The following is a 19,207-nucleotide window of genomic DNA, read 5'->3' on the forward strand; positions in this document are numbered from 1 at the left end:
ATAATTCTGACTCACCTGCCTTCCTGTTAGGATATGTATCTGAGATATTAAGGATGGCAAAAGACCAATTAGGTTATCTAGTCCATCTGGCAGACCATGTTTGCTTGTTCCCTAAAGCACATTTTCTAGTGCTTTTATCTAAGAAGTTGTTCTGATACCAAGTGTAGGGAACAAGAGAAATAATTAATAAAAGGGAAATGCCTCTTTCCACCATCACCTTGAGTGATCAATCCATCAGCCCTCACAGAGAGAGCGCTGACCACAACACGTCCTTTGCATTGTTCTAGCCAGTCCTTCAGCCACCTGTTAGCCAGGCTGGCAATGGCACCAGACACTGGATTGACATAGCGCACCATAGCCCAGAACCCCTGCGTGATCGACCATCCTCAGCCTCCCAAGTAGCTGGGACTGCAGGCGCACGCCACCACACGCTTCCATCATCACCATCTTTTATATGCATATAATTAAAATTTTATATACATATACATACACAGAGAGAGAGAGCAGAATTCCCGATTTAAACATGATAAATTGAATATTTCCCTCACTATCCTCAATTCAAAGTTACAACCCAGTATTACAGCACTATCAGATAGTTGCATACAAGCCTCCAGTTTTAGTGTATGTAGACTAGTATCTGATTTAAGCAAACATTTTGAAAAGATTGAAATAGGAGTATTTAGTGATTTATACAAAATTAACATCATTGCTTTGGACTCTGATTTTGCAATAAAATGTGCGTAAGGAACTTAGACCTGAGTGACTTGGTTGGCCAAATGTGTAACAAAAGTAAGCATTGCTAAGAGATGCTTAAAGCAGCTTTTTGTGTGTAGGCAAAGGGTTATCAGGATAACAGCTATATACTTGTCCTAGCCACTACCTCACTTTTTAGGCTATTTTCCCAGTGTCAATTTCCTTATTGCCATAGAATGTGCGGAAGTGACAGAATGTATAATTAAATATAATTCATGATTTATTCATCAAGATATTCAAGTCTGGAGCTAAAGCAGAAGCTGGCCTAACAATTCCTTGTCACATGACAGCCAGAGATATCTGTTTAATGTTAGTAACAACAGATTGCAACATATACTCCCTAGTCTGGAACCATCACTATAACTCCAAGACCAAAATGTTTAGTCATTGATGCCCAATGACCTATACGAACATGCTGGAATCCCTAACTGGACAAGAGTATCCCTTGGGGCAGAATAGAAGAATCACTGATCCCCATAAAAGATCCTGACCATGTGGAGAAAAGATACCATGTACTAACAGGATACCCGAAGCTGTATCCTGCTCCAGTCCCTGGACTGCCCACACAGAAAAGGAGTAGTGAAGAATGCTGACAGTGACTAAGTCAAGCCTAAGGAGTAACCAAGACACAGGTAAATGTCAGACTTGGGTTCTAGGTGGTCAGGCCTGGAGGTTGGAGCCAGCCATGGAATCAAGACCAGACCAAAGCTGGGCTGGGGACAGTCTGTGGGTTAGAACCCAGCTCAGAATTTGTAGGCTAGCCAAATCAGGATCAAAGTCAGAGTCCAGAAGCAGGCTGAAGGTCAAAGCCAGGCTGGAGTCAGTCCAAGGGGTTGGGGGACAGGAGGCAGATGCAGCGCTGGAGCAAGGTTGGAGTAGGGCATGATCAAGGCTCAGACAAGGCTGGGGCAGGAACAGGAACTGGATCAAGGGCAGGCTGGAAGTCTAAGAAGTCTAACACTGAGGCAGCAGAAAGGTTCCTGGCTGGGTAGTGCTGTTGCACAGACTGGCTTGCAGCTCTGGTAGAGTCAGTGAAACACCTGTGCTTGGGGGGTTTGATGGACCCCTGGGGTACAACCTGGAACTGTGGGATCGCTGTGTTCCCTTAACAATCCAGCCTGAGCAGTTTCTCATGTTGCTTTGCTAGTAACAAGCAGCAAACCCTTCCAGGTGCTGTGACCACTCAGTCAACAACATGTAGAGAGACACCCCACTAAGTTGCATGAATGCTCTCTAAGCCATTAATGAATTATACAGAGGGAGACACTAGCAAATCCCTCCAGCCCACAGCCTTGCACCCCCAGAAATGTACCATCTTGCATTGCTCAAAAGAAGGTCTTGAGCAGTGTAAGTTCATTAATTAGTTTGTCATTTCGTCAAAGGATAGTGGACATACACCAGCCTTTGTAATCTGAGCAGATTCCCCAAGCACTTTAGACAAACTCACTGGTAAGGATAAAACATTAGAACAAGTTTATTAACTACAGAAAGATAGATTTTAAGTGATAGACATAACAGCCAGAGATCGTTGCATACGAAATAAAAGTAAATACATTCTAAATCCTAAACTTTATCAGATTCAGTACGATTTTAATTGAACCACTTCTCACCCCACTGGACGTTGCAGGCAGCTTACAGTTCTATAAAGCCTTAAGAAGAATTGGGTTTTTTTAAGCTTACTCAGCAAGATTTGATCACTAATTGTGGTAATTGGCAAGCTCGATAAATCAAACCATTGACTTACTGCTTGATATTATAGTTGGAATAGAATTTGATTGTTGTAATGTATTTACAAGAAATATATTACAGTCAGGAAAACTAAGTTCACTTAGAAACATATTTCCCTTAAACTTGTTTTATAACTGCCTGATTAATCTTAATAAATTCATAAGACATGAACTGGTTTGTTTCCCTAATCTTCAATCCACACAAATTATCTTACGTGGGTAAAAAAAGGTAAAATCCTCAGTCATTCCTGACCCCAACATATGGTGTAAGATATAGGCCATCCCACAGACTATCCATACTGAAACAAAACCAGGGGGTATCTGCGTCTCCATCACCTTGCACCATCATTCATACCTATGCTATCACCAGGGTGAAGGAGAGGAAAAATTCTCATTTGGTACTTTTTTACATCCACTTTCACCAGGGCTGACTCCACAAAGTCAAAGACACTGTAGAATTATGGCCAGCAAGTCTACAGAAGAGCAGAGTTTTGGAATTCAGTACATCTTTAAGACAGTGATTGTTTTATTTTAAATACAAGTCTGCTTATGATGATAAATTCATGCCTAGGTACTACTCTGTTAAGTCTGTGGCCCTCCCATAACTGCTAAAGGCATTTTGTATTGCTAACATGATGTTGTGCTTGGCAAAATGCACAAATAGAACAGGATTTTGCAAAAATGAAAACTACTGAAAGAGAAGGAGTAGCTGATATGATCTAAATATTTCAGGCTTGAACAGGTACATGATTGACATATTTGCTCACTCAATTCACAAAACAATATTTCTGTATGGAAAGTAAAGTACTTTACTGCATCCAGTTGACAATTAGAGATTTGGTATTCTACCCAGATTCACTTGCAAATTACTGGTCTTCTATCAGAATGCTTTTGCTGGCCTACAGTGTTAGGAGCCAGCCTTCTGCTTTGCCATTACTACAGAGACTTTGAATGCAGTGGAACCAGTGAACATCCACATTTCAGAGAGAGAAGCAGGACCGGGGAGTTCATGCATGAGTCCCACACACTTTGTGCTCCACAGTATCCCCACTATGCAGTGTATTTTGGTGAGTGGAGCAGAAGTGGACCAGGGAAGGGTATCTACATAGATCCACCTTACAGAGAAGAAACAGTAAGACCAGAAACCCTGGAACAAACTCATCCCTTGAGGTCAATGGAGTAATACTAAGGATAAGAGAATCTCTTAGTTCAGGGGAGTTTATGAAAACCTTTTATACTGGTGGATTCACATCCCTTGAGTTTTACTGAGGGTGTGAACAAAAAATCACTGTGAAACTCAGCTACCATAACTTCAGGTAGAAGCCACCCACTTATCACTTCCAACTCTAAACACACATTCGGCCAGGCACCTTCTAAAGTTACTACGGACTTACTTCTATCATCCTAAAGTTTGGAGTTGGCAAGAATTTTGTCATGGAACTTAAACACAGACCTAGTAACTGCCCTGTAGCATGGTGGCCATTTACAGAGCACTCCCTCATGACAAGAAGTCACTTTGCAGACACTCTGCCCCAGTTAGCACCTTCTTGTAGGCCCCTTAAAAACTCCACACAGTCTTTTACATGGCTCACAGAACCCTCACCCAGGTCTGGTTTAATAACAGAAATAGGTCAGTCATCAAGGTCCTAAAATAAAGTCCAGACCAATTAACACAAACGTTCATACTCAGTATTGCTTCTGCCATACACCCATACACACAGCTCTTCTTTCCCTGTCTGCTCTATTAAAGCCCCACAGCCTGTCTCAGGCTCACACTCTTCTCCTGGCAGCCACAGCCTGTTCCATTCTGCTGCTCTTTATAAGGAATCCCTTGATCCAGCCCATGTGTGCCTCCTTTATAGTCCCTTAAGGGCAAGCCACCCTGTAACACACCCTAAAGCAGATGTCTTTTTACCACTAGAATAATTTCTAGGTAGTTGGATAGGGGAAGTTATTTTATGATAAGACATACTACTGGACTTTGCATACTTAGGTATTAAAAACCCACTGACAGCTACTGAAAGAAGAAGAGGAGCAGAAGAAAGGTCCTTTTTCAAATAAACTTAGTAACAAAAAATAAGGGAACTGGCAGGGAAAAAAACCTAGTCAAAGTAGAATTGTTTATAGTTCAAAGATTTCCAGGCAGCCTCAGCAGCTCTGTATAATTACTGCCTGCCAGTGGGGATTTATCCTCATGTATGGATGGATCCATTATTTAACATTTATGCTAGTTTATGTGCCTTGTGTGTGTTGAAATGTCTCTCTTCCTGCCTGATTGACTGGCATACTCCTTCCCTGATATCAGCCAGGGAGATCATTATTTAATGGAAAACAACCACAGCTTTCAAATTACTTATATCTAAAGGGGCTTTATTTCATTATCATATTGTCTGCAATTCTGAGTCAACAGTCATAACTCACACACTTAAGTTTTAATGTAAACATGTATGCATTCCTGAGAAGTTATTTATAATATTTTAAATATTTTAGTCTGAGAGCATATAGATTTTCAATGAGAAGAGACAACTGGAAACAAAGGCACCACTCTGAATAAAATACCTCTGAGAGTCTCAGTGCAATGCCTCTTTGCACAAAATGGTGGAGCAGACACAATTAAAGTGCAGCTCTACTTGGACAAGCGGCTTATGTAAAATGGTACCTTCTCACTCAACAAATCTGCTCCTTGTCTGTATTCAGAGTCCTGTCAGAATACAGAGTCTGTAGCGCCAATACAGTTATGGGAGAAGGAACTAAATACTGTTGCAGCTCAGGCATCATAATCATAATTGAGATAACAATTCTAACTGCAGATCAAATTATGTCCTCAGGTGGGCTGTACTCCACTGAAAACAGTTTCACAGATTTGCCTGAGGAGTTCAATGGAGACACACTTCCAGGAGACCAGAGCAACTGAGGAGGAACAGGGCAGCCTCATGGATGATCCTAGTTTTCCCTACAGATCCCCCTCAAATTCAGGAGGTTCAGATGTCCCTATGGTCTGCTCCTTGGTGTGACAAACAGGAATGGTGGAACTTTATTTCCTGACCCCTGTTATGTCAATCGGTAATCCACCCTTCATGAAGTTTTTTACTACTTGTACTGTTAATACATTTAACAAGGCATAGCAGGGGCTTGATATTGGGTGCCTGAACTGATAGATCAAAGATAATTACATAAATAAGCCACTAATGAACTGTAGGCTTTTTTTAACCTTCTTACTATGGTGAGCAGACAGTAACTTGTTAAGTGCCATTATCTTGCTTCTCAGTGAATTGTGCAACATCTCTGTTTAAAAAAAAAAATTTCCTTGAGACGGTCATAACTCAAACACTTAAGTGTTAAAGCAAACTTATGTGTTCTTGAGACGTTATTCTTATGTAGCTCATGACCTGTAGTCCATTAATCCAAAGTAATCTTCCACATTTAATTCAAATCCATCTATTCTAATATTGACTCAAAAAAATCAAATATCTCAAGGGGTTCAAGGGATCCTTACTTAACATTGCTAGAATATCATTACACACCTACAAACTGCTTTTTTAGAATCACCAGTTCAGAGACTGAAATTTTGGTGTCAGCATCTAACAAGCTTCTTGATCTAAAGACAATCTAATCCTCAAAGTAGTTACAAAAAGGAGTTCTATGCCAAGAAACTAGAACAGAAGAATTATTGAACCAAGAATGCCAGACTTACCTTTATTGCAAGTAAGACAGAATGTCAGTATCTAAACAGAAAGTGGCTGGCAGCTTGCAAAGGTAACAACTATACCGTATGTACCACACCAAGGTCATGCATCATAACTATCCATGAGGGTCAGTCTGACAAGAGCAACAGATTTTTTTTCTTAACATGCATAATATGCTCTTGAAAAAAATTATGGGATGAATAATTTTATTCTTCGAACTGCCCCATCTCTTCCTGTGACTAACAGACACACTAACGTACGTTGTATGCAGTTCACCAGATGCGTAAGGAGGGGCTGATCTTGTTCCCACTAATATTAATGGAAGCCTTGCGATTGACTTCAATGGGGAACATGTCTATAGAGCATAGTATCCAATTGTTAAACCCACTAATATTTGCTTCACCTTCATACAGTTTAGCTTCTTTAAAGGTTTAAATTTATAGGCAGCTGTGTTTGCTCCTCTTAAAGGGGTTTCAGAATGCATAACATTAATTTGGGTATAATACCTCATGTGGAAAATTAAATGACACGAGGCACGAAAAGCAGTGAGAGATATTGATACTGTCTCCCACTGATATGTCAATTCATATTTTATATTAGAGAGTGACTCCCCACCTAGATAGACTCTTGTTCCCATCAGTACTGATTTGTGTCCGGGTGTTCTCCTCCCAGACTGTGCGATCAGAAAGTATGCCAAGGAAGATTTATACACAGCACCCTCAACATTGTAACCACCTTGCTCAATATGGCTTTCGCATTTATGCCCAAATAATCTCTTTGGTATTCAACCCTATTTGGTATTCAACCTGTAAGTGTAAGTACGTGCGGTATAAGCTACCCTTTATCCAAAAGGTATGTATAGCACTGGTACTTTAATTTTACATGATATAGCACATAGTTATTTTATTTATCATATAATCCATATTCCTCACTAACTATTTTTACAGACTCCAACTTTTGTTGTATTGCATTGGTAGCTGTAGCAAAAAGTGTCATCTCATTAGTGTATCTGAGGCTGGTTAAGAGGAGTCCAACAATGGAAGTCCCAGCTCCTTTCAAGGCTTGTCTCATAATAAATTCTGCATACATGTTGAAAGGGGTTGGGGACAGAATACAACCTTGTCTCACATCCTGCCCAGTGGAGAACCTCTCACCATTGCCCACTACTATTCTCATTGTGGCCTGCTGTTGATAGTAGAGACTTGGGAGGAGTTCGATGAGATGCTTCAGAATCCCCATATCTGCCAGCATTCTCCAAAGACGGTCATATCATATGGTACCGAATGCTTTTGAGCAGTTAATGAAACACACAATCTATGGGTGATTGGAAAATGCAGGGAGTACAATCCTGTGATGGGAGTTCACTATTTGATCACGTGTGCCTTGTCCCCGTCTGAAGCCAGCTTACTGTGGTCAGGGCCGGCTCCAGGTTTTTTGCAGCCCGAAGCGGGGGAAAAAAAAAAAAGATAAAGCCAATTGGCGGCACTTCGGCGACAGCTCAATCGTGCTGCTTCATTCTTTGGCAGCAATTCGGCGGCGGGTCCTTCGCTCCCTCTCTTCCTCTTTGGCGGCAGCTCAAAGAGGAAGAGAGGGACTGAGGGACCCACCGCCGAATTGCCGCCCAAGACCTGGACATGCTGCTTCTATCACTCACTTTCTTGTGATCCCGGATTATGTAGAGCAGAACTCTGCTTGTGTGCAATATCAAGGAGATGATCTGGTTGTTACTATACTGTGAAGTCTCCTTTCTTTGGTAAAGGCAGAAAGATTCCCTTCACCCAGTCGCCCAGCCAATTCTAGTCATCCATATATTGTTGCAAATTTTCCACATGAGATCAATACAGTGGTCACCAGTGGTTAACAGTTCTGCTGGTATTTTATCTACACCTGATGCTTTCCTCAGCTTCATTTTCACAAGAGTGCACACCATTTTACCTAGCAGGATTGATGGCTCCAGCTCCATACTCTCTTTTCTGTCATCCTGTATTGTGAGTGGCTCTAATGAAGTTTACTGATTGGCGCAGTAGTCTCTGCACCAGCATTTGAAATCATTGCCTTCAGTGAGGATTGTGCCATCTTGATCTTTTATTATGTTATATCACAGGAAGACCTTTTTGCTAAGAAGTCTAGCCACTGTGAACATACCTTTTTGTATGATTACTCATTTTGTGGTTTTCAAGTTCTGTGCATTTTGCCTTTATGCTACGATAAGCAAAATAATAAATAATAATAATTCTGGGAGCAGAGCCTGTCACCTACCCCCAGCCTTTGGGGTACTGTACATCTCCTGTGAAGTAGGGAGGGAACAGTCCCGGTACCCTCCAGAGCACAGAAGTTGCAATTCTTCCTGGCTTTTACACAAATCATGCCAGAGGGGAGGGAGGTTCCTTAGGTCCACCCCCCATCTTCACTCCCTGCCCATGCATCTTTGTAGGTGCCAGGCAGAATTTAGCCCTAACATGCTATCACTCCAGGTTTGTTTGCTGCATTGCTTCCTCGGTTAATTGGCTTTTCCTTTTTGGCAGTTCGCCAGTCTCCCATGCAATCTAAGTAGCCCACAATACCATATTTTTGTTGCTGCTCACTAGCAGTTCTTGCTTACCTAAAATAAGCATGATATACTAACAGTCTCTCATTCTCTCTTCTTGGAGAGAGATTGTTACTTCTGAAACATGCTTTACATTACAGAGACTCTTCAGTGCCACTTCTCTGTAGCCTGAGGATTGGCAGATACTTTCACACCAGGTCCTGCCTGACTGTTATTCTGTTATTCAAATGATTAACTCCTACCTGGACTCTACCACCTTGTAAGAAAGTGGCCCCACTAATGCCAAGCTATTCAACTACAAGATAATCAGGGAGTCAAACATCGTAGCTTCTTCCTGCTCATTTCATTCTGCACCCCCTGAATCTGGACACTGGTCATTTTAGAAGATATTACAGATTATTATTATTATTATTATTATTTATATTCCCATAGAGCCCAAAGGCTTCCATCGGAATTGAAGCCCCATTGAGTTAAGCATGGTACAAAGACACATAATAAATGTCAGTCTCTGTCCCCAAAGATTTTGCAACCTAAACAGCCAAGATAGACTTCCTGAAAAGTCAAAGCTACACATTAGAAATTAACAAATTGCAGCCTCTACAGTTCTAACCACTGAACAGAACATTTTTTGTAAACTACAGCAAGATGAATAGAGCTTTAGAAATAAGAACTCAGACAATTTTGCAGCCCACTTTGAATTGCACTGCATATTTCTTGGATGCAGCAGAGTATCAGGGCTAGTGTGTCTGCATATGCACCCAAAATATTTTGCTACCATAACACATTACAACCTCCCATCCAGTGTCCAGTGCTGTCTACAAGCACTGCGAGCTCTTCATAATGACACAATCCATTAAAGAATTAACACCTACTAAAACAATTAATTAATAATCACACATTCCCGTGGTTTAATACAGAAGCTAGTTTGTTACTAATTATTCCATATTATTTTTAAACTTCTCAGTATCACCATATTAGAGGTAATTAGTATTCAGTTAGCCTGAAGCTTTCACATTTGCATATTAACGACTGATTCCTTAATCACAGAAAAGGGCATTCTAAAGCCTAGGAAGGCTTTGATCTTTTTTGAAATGTAAATGTTCTCATTATTAGATTTTAAGGTTTGTAAGGAAATAGTTTTAAGATCACTAATCTTCAGATGTTTTCTCCCTAGAGTTCTGGTTCCTTTCCTAAGGAATCTGTCTTTAAACAGTGTAATTTTATTACTCGTGCAATCATATAAATCAGAGATTAAGGTAGAATGGCTTAGAATGTTGCATAGTACAGAAGGGTGCTATAAAACAACAGACTCCAACAGAATTCATATTTTTAGAATTAATGTTTTACTGATCACAGACTTGATTTTGCTCCTTCTGTGAGTACATCTGACATTTTCTAGTGAGAAACAGTAAGAAAGTAACACAGAAATATTGACACAAAATGCACAAAAATTACAGCTCTTTAACCCCTTTGTTTGGATTAGTTTAAAATCATTCAACAGCACAGAATATTGGAATTTTGGAAACTTAATTATTATTATTGTAAACGACAATATAACCACAGTATATAACTTATGGATGTAACAATGGGGCATTTCGTTACAATAGAGGAGTCATGCATGGTTTCCAAATAGTGGGTGATGTGTCTTTTAATACCAGCTGAGATGACATTTTTAAAGAAACTTCAAAAAAGTTACCACACCTATTTGCACTACTCCAACCTGCATTTGCATGTGCAAGTATATAACTACATGCAACACTGGTAATTATATGCATACACCGTTTCAGATAATGTGTAAATACAAACAGGTTCTTTGTCAATTTTACAGGCACATTTTCAGTAGCTCTATGAAAATTTGGCCGTACATTGCAGTTCTACTCTGAAGAATGCTTGGCTGAACTTCTGAAAATCTGGCCACTTCCACTTAGGTGTGTAACTATCAATTTAGGAGCCCAGCCTAGGCACTGAGGTTTGAAGAATGTGGCTCTACAGTGCACTGGATTTACACTGAGATTTAATGTAAGTAGTAGCATAGGCCTGGATCTACAAAGGGGCATAATCATTAGAGCAAGGGGACTGGACCCTGGGTCTCCCACCTGCGTGTTCTAAACCACCAGGTTAGAGAGTCACTCTCTAGCTCTAATCAGTGGATTAAAATTTATAAGGGAGGCGCCTCCACTTCGTCCTGCTCTGAACAGATTTTGAATAGGGCCTGATCCAGTAGGCAGCCTCTGAGCATGCCTACTGGATCAAGCCCTGCAAGTGAGATAGGTGGGGGAATGTTTTTCTTAAGTCCCCTGGTTGTTGATTGCACTGGGACTTAGGTGTAAGATAGGCGTCTGGGCACCTTGAGTGAGGCAGAGAAAATGTAGGCACCGTGTGAGTTTAGGTGCACACAGGATTAGACGGCAGCCTATCGGGGATGGGGGAGGAAGGGGGAAGATTGTGGATAGCAGTGGTGCCTAAAACTGGGACTTGGGTGCCGTTATGCTTAGCATTGCAATGCCTAACTTTTAGATACCTAGATAATTCACAGGAACAACACTGTGATCCAAAAGCCAAGTTAGGAGCCTAGACTCCCTATACAATTAATGGGTGAGATAGGCACTTTAGAATGGGATCCACAAAAGCCAGCATGCTAGGCAGGGAGCTACCTAAGGAAGCTAATGAGAAATGCCAACAGGAGGGGGGTCCTAAGTCCTACCCTTCTTGTGGAGATAGGTGCCTAAATCCAGGCTGCAGGGAGGTGTTTAGCTCTGTTTAGCAATCCACCAATGGGAACCTACTGCCCGGAGCCAGACAGCTTGGGCACCTCAGTAGTTTCCTGCAGGAATGAGTTAGGCTCCAGCCTCATTCCATACAAAACACAAGAGGAGTTGGTCGTGCTGGTGAGGCCCACCATATAGCTTTTAGTCCTGGGATTAGAGCACTGAACCAGGTTCAATTCCCTCCTCAGGCAGAGGGAGAGAAAAGATTTGAACAGCGGTCTCCCACCTGTCAAGAGAGTGCTCTAACCACTGAGCTGGAAGATATTCTGAGGTGGGTCTCCCTCAATCTCTCCTGTTCCACTGTGGATAAATAATGAAAATCCATTGAGGGCCTGTCTAAATTACAGCCGCCTGCCCTACATGCGGAACCCATACACAAGCATGCAAAGAGAACCACAGAGGACCACCTGTGGTTGTTTTCTTCAGTTCTTGTGCCTGAAGAACTCTCACCCAGACAGATATTTTAGAGCCCCATTATGCCACTCTGGCTCTTAACTTGGCATAAGAGAGCCCAAGTGAGGGTACAAATCTCACCATAAGGTTTTATCCAAAGGCCATTAACATCAGTGGGAATCTTTCCATTGACTTCAATGGCCTTGAGATCAGCCCCTAACTCACTGAAAAGAGAACTGAAAAATTAAGTGCTCAATATTTTTTTTGTCATCTGTTTGACTAGTTTGAAGAAAGGAAGTACAGAAAGATCCGGTATGGTCAGGGTATCATCGGATTGCGATAGGGGGGTTGCTAATATATAACATTTTTATTTATTTATTTTGGAAGAAAAGTTTTTTGTTTTTTTTAAATACTCACCTTATGTGAAAATGATAAAAAATTATAGGATAGCCTTTGTTATGCAAGCTCAAAGAATCTGAGGTGGAATTATTCTAGTTGGGAGGTGGTTAGCAAGTGGTTTTAATTTATGCTGCTATGTAAATGCTATCTAAAGTAGCATTAAATCCTTTTCAGTGATGGAATATTTTATGTGTTTCAAGTTTTAACAATTATCTTTAAAATATCCAGTTTCATTTGCCGTTAACTTGGAACTGGCACAGTTATTAGACATAGCAAAAATAGGCCTCAAAATTTTTACATTGTTCAGGAAAGAGACATTTAAACAGAAACAGTTATATTCCCCTCTACCTATGAAAGATAAAATAAAAACAAGCATACTTTTGAAGGCAGATATCCCTGCTGTCTGCTCTACATAGAAATACCATTTTGTACAACATTTGATCAATCAGATCTTTTGAGTTTAGGATGGCTGCTATGTTCAGGTGTGGCTGGTATTTCTCTGTTTTGGTTGACCAAAATTCCTTTCCCTCAGCTCCTAAACAGATCTGACTAGCTAGATATGGAGTTTGCAAGCTTTTTTGGCTAGCCATTTCTTCAGCTTTGCTAAACCCCAGGCTGAATCAGCAGGAGCAGCTAATGTTCAGATCAGCTCCTACTTATGCCCCATCCTAGGCTTGAAGTCTTTAAGGTGTGATATATGGATGTGCACAATAATGAATAACACACGGCATTACTGTGATATTCAGAGCTCTGTTTCAGAGCCAAAGTATTGTGGGTTTTGGGTGAGATCCTACAGAAATGTGGCAGAGATTCTAGAAATGTAGCAACAGGCCTGTAGGAAGCCAAAAGCTCTTCCCAGAACAATAAAAATCCAGTTCATATTAGTTTCTAACTGAAAAGTTCCCTTCCTGGGTCTGTTCATAGACAAGAAACCAAATAAAAAGCCCTGAATCAACCTTTTCTGGATACCAATCAAATTCAAAATAAAAACAAGTGAACCTTAGCAAAATCTCATATTGAACAAGCTGGCCAGAGATCCACTTTCACTCAATTTCTCCTTCTAAAGAGAGATTATTAATATTGGAAATACAAGACACTCTTTCTGCCTGGGTTCTGGTAAGAACACACCTGATTTCCCCTCCCTTTGCACCAATCGTTGAATAAAGAAAGTAGCTGTGCCTTGTTAAACCATGCTCTGGCCTCTGTTTTCCGATATCTGTGTGGATTTCGTTACTTTCATATATCCCAAAAAGAGCTGGTATGGGATCCACAAAGTGATTTAGGCATTGCAATGCTGAGCATCATGGTGCCTAACTTTTAGGCCCCTAGATCATCACAGAACACTAGTCGATCCCCAAAGCTGAGTTAGGTGCCTAAGCTCCCTCTACAATAAATGGGGAGAGATAGGGTTCTAGGAATGCAATCCACAAAATCCAGAACCCTAGGTAGGGAGCCACCTAAGCTAGCCAATGGGAGATACAGAGGAATAGGGTCTGTGCTAAAACCCTCCAAGATAGGTAACTTAGTCTGAGCTGCAGGCAGGTGCCTAGCTCTGCTTAGCCATCCACAAATGGGAACCCACCACCTGGAGTCAGGTGGCCTAGCCACTTAACTCATTCCTGCAGGAAACTACTTAGGTACGCCATGCAAAAGCAGCCAGAGGAGGATGTGCACACTTTAACTTTTATCCCAAGTGAGTACTCTAACCATAGATACCTGGTGCCTCCCCATACTAAGGGAGCACAAGCTAAAGGGGAGGACACATGACTGCCCCATGTGTCTCCTCCCTGCCCCACTCCCAGCCTGGGCCCCTGTGCTCTCCCTGCCCCATGTTACCTGTTCTCCCTCTGCACCGGCTCCCACCTGGCATGTTCAGCTGCTCTCCTTGGCAGCCAGGCCCGGGTAGTAAGTGGGACAGAGCCGCTCACGGTTGCTGCTCTGTGCAATGTAGCCTTGGAGGGAGCCTGGCTGGGGAGGTGCAGCAGTGGCAGCCCATTCCCTTCCCAGGCTCAGCTTCTGGGGACAGGGGCTGAGCATGCTGGGGGGACGGAATGACTAATGTCACCCTAAACCGTGAATATATGAAACAGCAAGTGGTATATAAGTTTAGTAACTCTGAAGGTGGCAAATGGTTCAACAATTTTGATCTCACGTCATTAATCAAATTAAACTGTGAGATCTCAAATCCTATTTATAATATTAATTAACTGCTGTTCAGAATGTGGAATTCTATGCACTCCAGTCTGCTCTGTTTCTACTTTTTGTTGCTATAAAATGTATTGTTTGGACTCGCTCTCATGTGTAAACTAGTGAACTTCTGCACGATTATTTTAAAGGGCGTTATATATTTAAATGGATGGATAGTCTCCATTTTTTGTTAAATTGATAGATTCAGACCCTAAAAAGAGGTCTCGTGTGTGTGGTCATTTCCAGTCTTCTGCATATCTAAATACATTTTTGGGACTGATGTATCTCAGTTAGTTATTCTTTAAAATGTGAATAGACATGTTATCAGTTTATTCAACAAAAATCCCATAGATACGCATAATAAGAAAATTTTAAATTGTGGTTCTGAAATGTCAGTGAAAGTATCCCTTTAATTGGGATTGTGACTGTGAGGCTTTAGCATAATTAAATTAACAAAATGGTCTAATGTCAACATGTGATTTATCTTTTAGCATCAGACTCTTTGGCCCCAAACCCACCCTCCTCCAAACATATTTCGTCTTCCAATACAGCATGAGTGAGTGGGTGACTTGCCAATTTTACTTCTCCTTATTTCATTAACCATTGTAAACAACATTAGATGATACCAGATTAAATATATGCCTCTATCATCAGTCATAAACTGCTACAGTAGAACTTTCAGTCTGTCTTTAGTGTCCCTTTTCCTAATGAATATCTTCTTGGTCATATTAAACACTTTGATATCATAATTCCAAATGCAAAATAGTGAGATTCTGAACCTTGGAAAAAATAGATAAGCTGTTACCATAAGACATAAAATACATCATCCTGTTTTTTACTTTTAGAGATTTTTAAAATACAGTACTATTATGAAAAACATCTTTCAACACAGCAGATCTGTTCTCTGGGCCCAATTCTGATCTCACTTACACTGGTTTTCCCCTCACATCAATGGAGTTGCTCCTGATTTACGCCAGGGTAGAGACAAAAATCAGGCCAGTGTGTATTCAGAGTCTTATCTGCTTACTTTAGTGACAAAAAAATACTTGATACTCCTATTAGCCCTGCAGAGCTATGAAAGAGCGAGCTGGGTTCTATAATTAGTTTGATCAGTGTAGGGGACAGGTTGCGGAAGCTTGGCAAGGAGCTAAGTGGCCGACTGAGCATGTGACTGAATGCGAGCGGAAGATGCAGGCTGTGTAGTTGAAGGCCATGCAATGAACTTTGTTCAGCAGACCCTGCCAAAATGTAGTTTAGTATAGTTCAGCATGTTTTCGTCTGTAAACAAGTTAGCATATATAATGAGTACGATTTGTGAATGAAATGAATGTAGCCAGCTGTTGACCCCATGTAACTTTGAGATAAGCGCGGGGGGATATAGCATTGTAGCGGACTCCCTTCAGTGGAGTCCTGCCTGGCCAGCTGTCCCGGGCGGTCAGAGTTCCCCCCGCAGCCTCTCCGCGCGCCTCAGGGGCTCCCCGCGCAGCTTGGAGTGTAAGTTCTTCCCTCAGTAAAGCCTTGCTTTTTACTCTCAGGCACTGAGTGTCATTCTTTCGCTGGTATCACGGCCCCCCTTGCGGGCACAATCATCAATGTAATTGTTAATGAAATTCTAAATGCAGGCCAGATTATTTCCATAGTTACACCTGTACAGCCATGCTAGAGACAGAATTAAAGGACAATGAAGCTGTACAGGTGATGGCAGATTATAGTCTGCAGAATCTTTACTGATGATGATATAAGAGCCAGAAAGAACTCAACTTGTCCACAGCAACATTTAACATTTTTTTAAAAAGATACACAAATATCAGGTTTATTATGTCAGCCTCTTAACAGTTAATGTCAGCATTAAAACAGAAATTCAGCGTGTCTACACACAAGTAACATTGCAAGAAGCATTGGAGCTATCTTCCACTACTCGGTGTGTCAAACTTTACTTTCACCTCCACAGGTCACCCATTTTTTAAAAAAGATACTATTAAAAGGTACTGCAATTCTCTCCTCAAACATCAAGTCATTCTTGAGAGAGAGGCCAGTGTGCTAAACTTCTTGATCCTCTATTGTACACACTTGATATTTTTGTACAGTTTTCCCTCATTACCATAGAGCTACTGGGTTCAAACTGGCTATTGGGTTCAAACTGTGTAACATCCAAATGAAAGGCAGAAGATTGACCCAACCTGTATTGTAATATCATGTAAGTTATTTCAGCTACTGTACAGTTTGGGGGAGTTTTCATTGAATGTAAATGTGTGCAAGTTAAATTACCTGAATCGCTTTAAGTACTGATGCTCTGATCTCATCATAAATGGTACTATTAGAATCTTCATTTATAAATATTGACAGTCTGCAGTATAATAGAATGCAAATATCAGTAAAATGTTTCAGAAAAATATAATTAACTGCTCTTTTTCTAACAATTGTGCTCATGTAATAGATGCTGAGATTTGTTGTATTAAAGTACTGTAAGGGTTTCCTGTCTAGCTCTAAAGTAAGCTGTGGAGAACAATATAGCTATTCTTCACTGAACCAGCTTCCAGCTCACTTTTCTAATATGATTGTGTTGGCAATGCTATTTTGCTGTCCATATTGCATAATATAAAGCTTATTGAGCAGAGATACCCATAAATTGGATATAGCAATACTTCTCCCCTTTGGGTTGGTAGCTAAAGTAACAAAGCTCTCTGCATCTGGAGTCAAATCCTGTATCTCGCATAGAAGGACATAGAAGCCTTCCATGCTAAACTTGCTTACAATAAAATATGCAGATAACTTAAACAGGAGGATGAGTATGAGTATATTTAGTGTTGTAGCTCTCAGGCCTGCCCAAAAGGCTCTCTATCTCAGTGGCAGATGGAGTAGTGGCTTTGTAGATGGTGGGGACGCGCCTCATTTCCCACTGCTAAGCTTCAATAAAAGAAGTTCGAAATACATCAGATACTTTCTCTCATAGTACTTTTCCACATGAAAAAATGTCAAGGTGCCACGTGGTTGTTATGTGATTGGGGGAGCTCCAAGCAACCATGGCTGGACCTGGGAGGGGAAGTGCAATGGAGTAACTGTGGTCAACTTTGGAGGGGAGAGGCAAGGAGTGTTGCTGGTTGAGGTAGCCCATTTGTAGCAGGGTTCACTTAGGGGCCAGCAGGCCTAGCAGATACCCCACAGGACTTTGGAGGCTGTGGGCTATGGGGGTGGGGTGGGGTCTGTCAGGCAATCTGGGTGCTTGGTAGCTAAATTACAGTCTGTCCTTCTCCTGGCTAGTTAGACTAGGGGTAGAGGGAAGTGTAGGGAGACCCAGGCTCTCTGTCTCTACCAGGTCCCAGCCCAGGGCCCTAGGGAAGAGGCCTGGGAGTGTTTTCCATCCCCTCTAGCTGATACGCCAGACTAGCCCCTACCCCCGGGCTCTCTTCAGTTTGGGACACTGTCATAGCCATCTGCTTTCGTCCTCATGGAGGATTGTTCAAGCAGTCTCAGTGATTCAGATAGTTAGATAGGGCTTCCCAGCTCCCTTCAGTGTCTAATGATTTCCCCCTTGCCAGGGAGAAGGGCAGAGAAAAGGGGGTTGGGCCTTACCCACAGTCCAGGTCCTTCCCAGATTCCTGTGTTCCTTAGTATAGTAGGTATAGTAGGACTAGCTGCTGCCAATACTTACTGTAAATAGTATGTATACAACACTCCAGGCTGTGGCCTGCTGAAGAGAGATAATAAAACATGGTGGTGGTTAAGAAAACCTAAAGTTGTGGTTGTTACTGAGGCTGGAAGAGACTCTCAAGAGAACCACCTTATGACAGTACCCTTCTTGGATGACTTAATACCCAATGGTCTGATGTTACTGAAGCTCATGCCTCCTTGAAAAAGGAAAGATGGGAACCAAAAGAGGGAAGAAAAATGTATAGATCAGGGGTCGGCAACCTGTGGCATGCATGCCAAAGGCGGCACGCGAGCTGATTTTTACTAGCATGCTGCTGCCAGCCAGGGTCCCGGCCACTGGCCCCACTCAGCCCGCTGATGGTCTGGAGTTCTGGCCGCCGGCCCCTTGCCAGCCAGGGTCTCAGCCAGCTGCCGGCCTGAGTGAACGGAACCCCCGGCCGGCAGCGACTGAGCGGGGCTGGCGGCCAGGACCCAGGCTGGTAGGAGCCGGCGGACGGAACCCCAGACCGGCAGCAGGCTGAGCCATCGGCCCCGCTCAGCCTGCTGCTGGCCTGGGATACCAGCCACCAGCCCTGCTCACCTCGCTGCTGGTCTGGGGTTCCGCCCTACCAGCCGGGGTCTGGGCCTCCAGCCCTGCTCAGCCCTCCTGCCAGCCTGGGGTACCAGCAGCCAGCCCAGGGCTCTGCTCCTGGCCTGGTCCCAGCGCTCTGCAGCCCTTATAAAAAATTACACTACAATTAGCTTCAAAACTTGAAAACTTAAAAACTTTGTTTGTATATTACAGTAATCCTTAAAACATGTATAATGTTAATAAATACATAGGTTTGATGAAACAAAGTAGTTGTACTTATGTGCCTGTGCTTAATTTGTGTTTTCAATGATTTACCTTCTAAAAAAATCTTGCCTGTCTCGCACCCCCAGAAGGGCATCTCGCACCCCCAGGGGGTGAATGTACCCAGGTTAAGAACCGCTGCACTAAACTGATAAGATCTGCATTTTAATTTAATTTTAAATGAAGTTTCTTAAACATTTTTAAAACTGTGTTTACTTTACATACAACAATAGTTTAGTTATATAATATAGACTTATAGAGAG

The sequence above is a fragment of the Chrysemys picta genome, chromosome 4 (genome assembly GCF_011386835.1).
Source record: "Chrysemys picta bellii isolate R12L10 chromosome 4, ASM1138683v2, whole genome shotgun sequence".
Taxonomy (NCBI): Eukaryota; Metazoa; Chordata; order Testudines; family Emydidae; genus Chrysemys; species Chrysemys picta.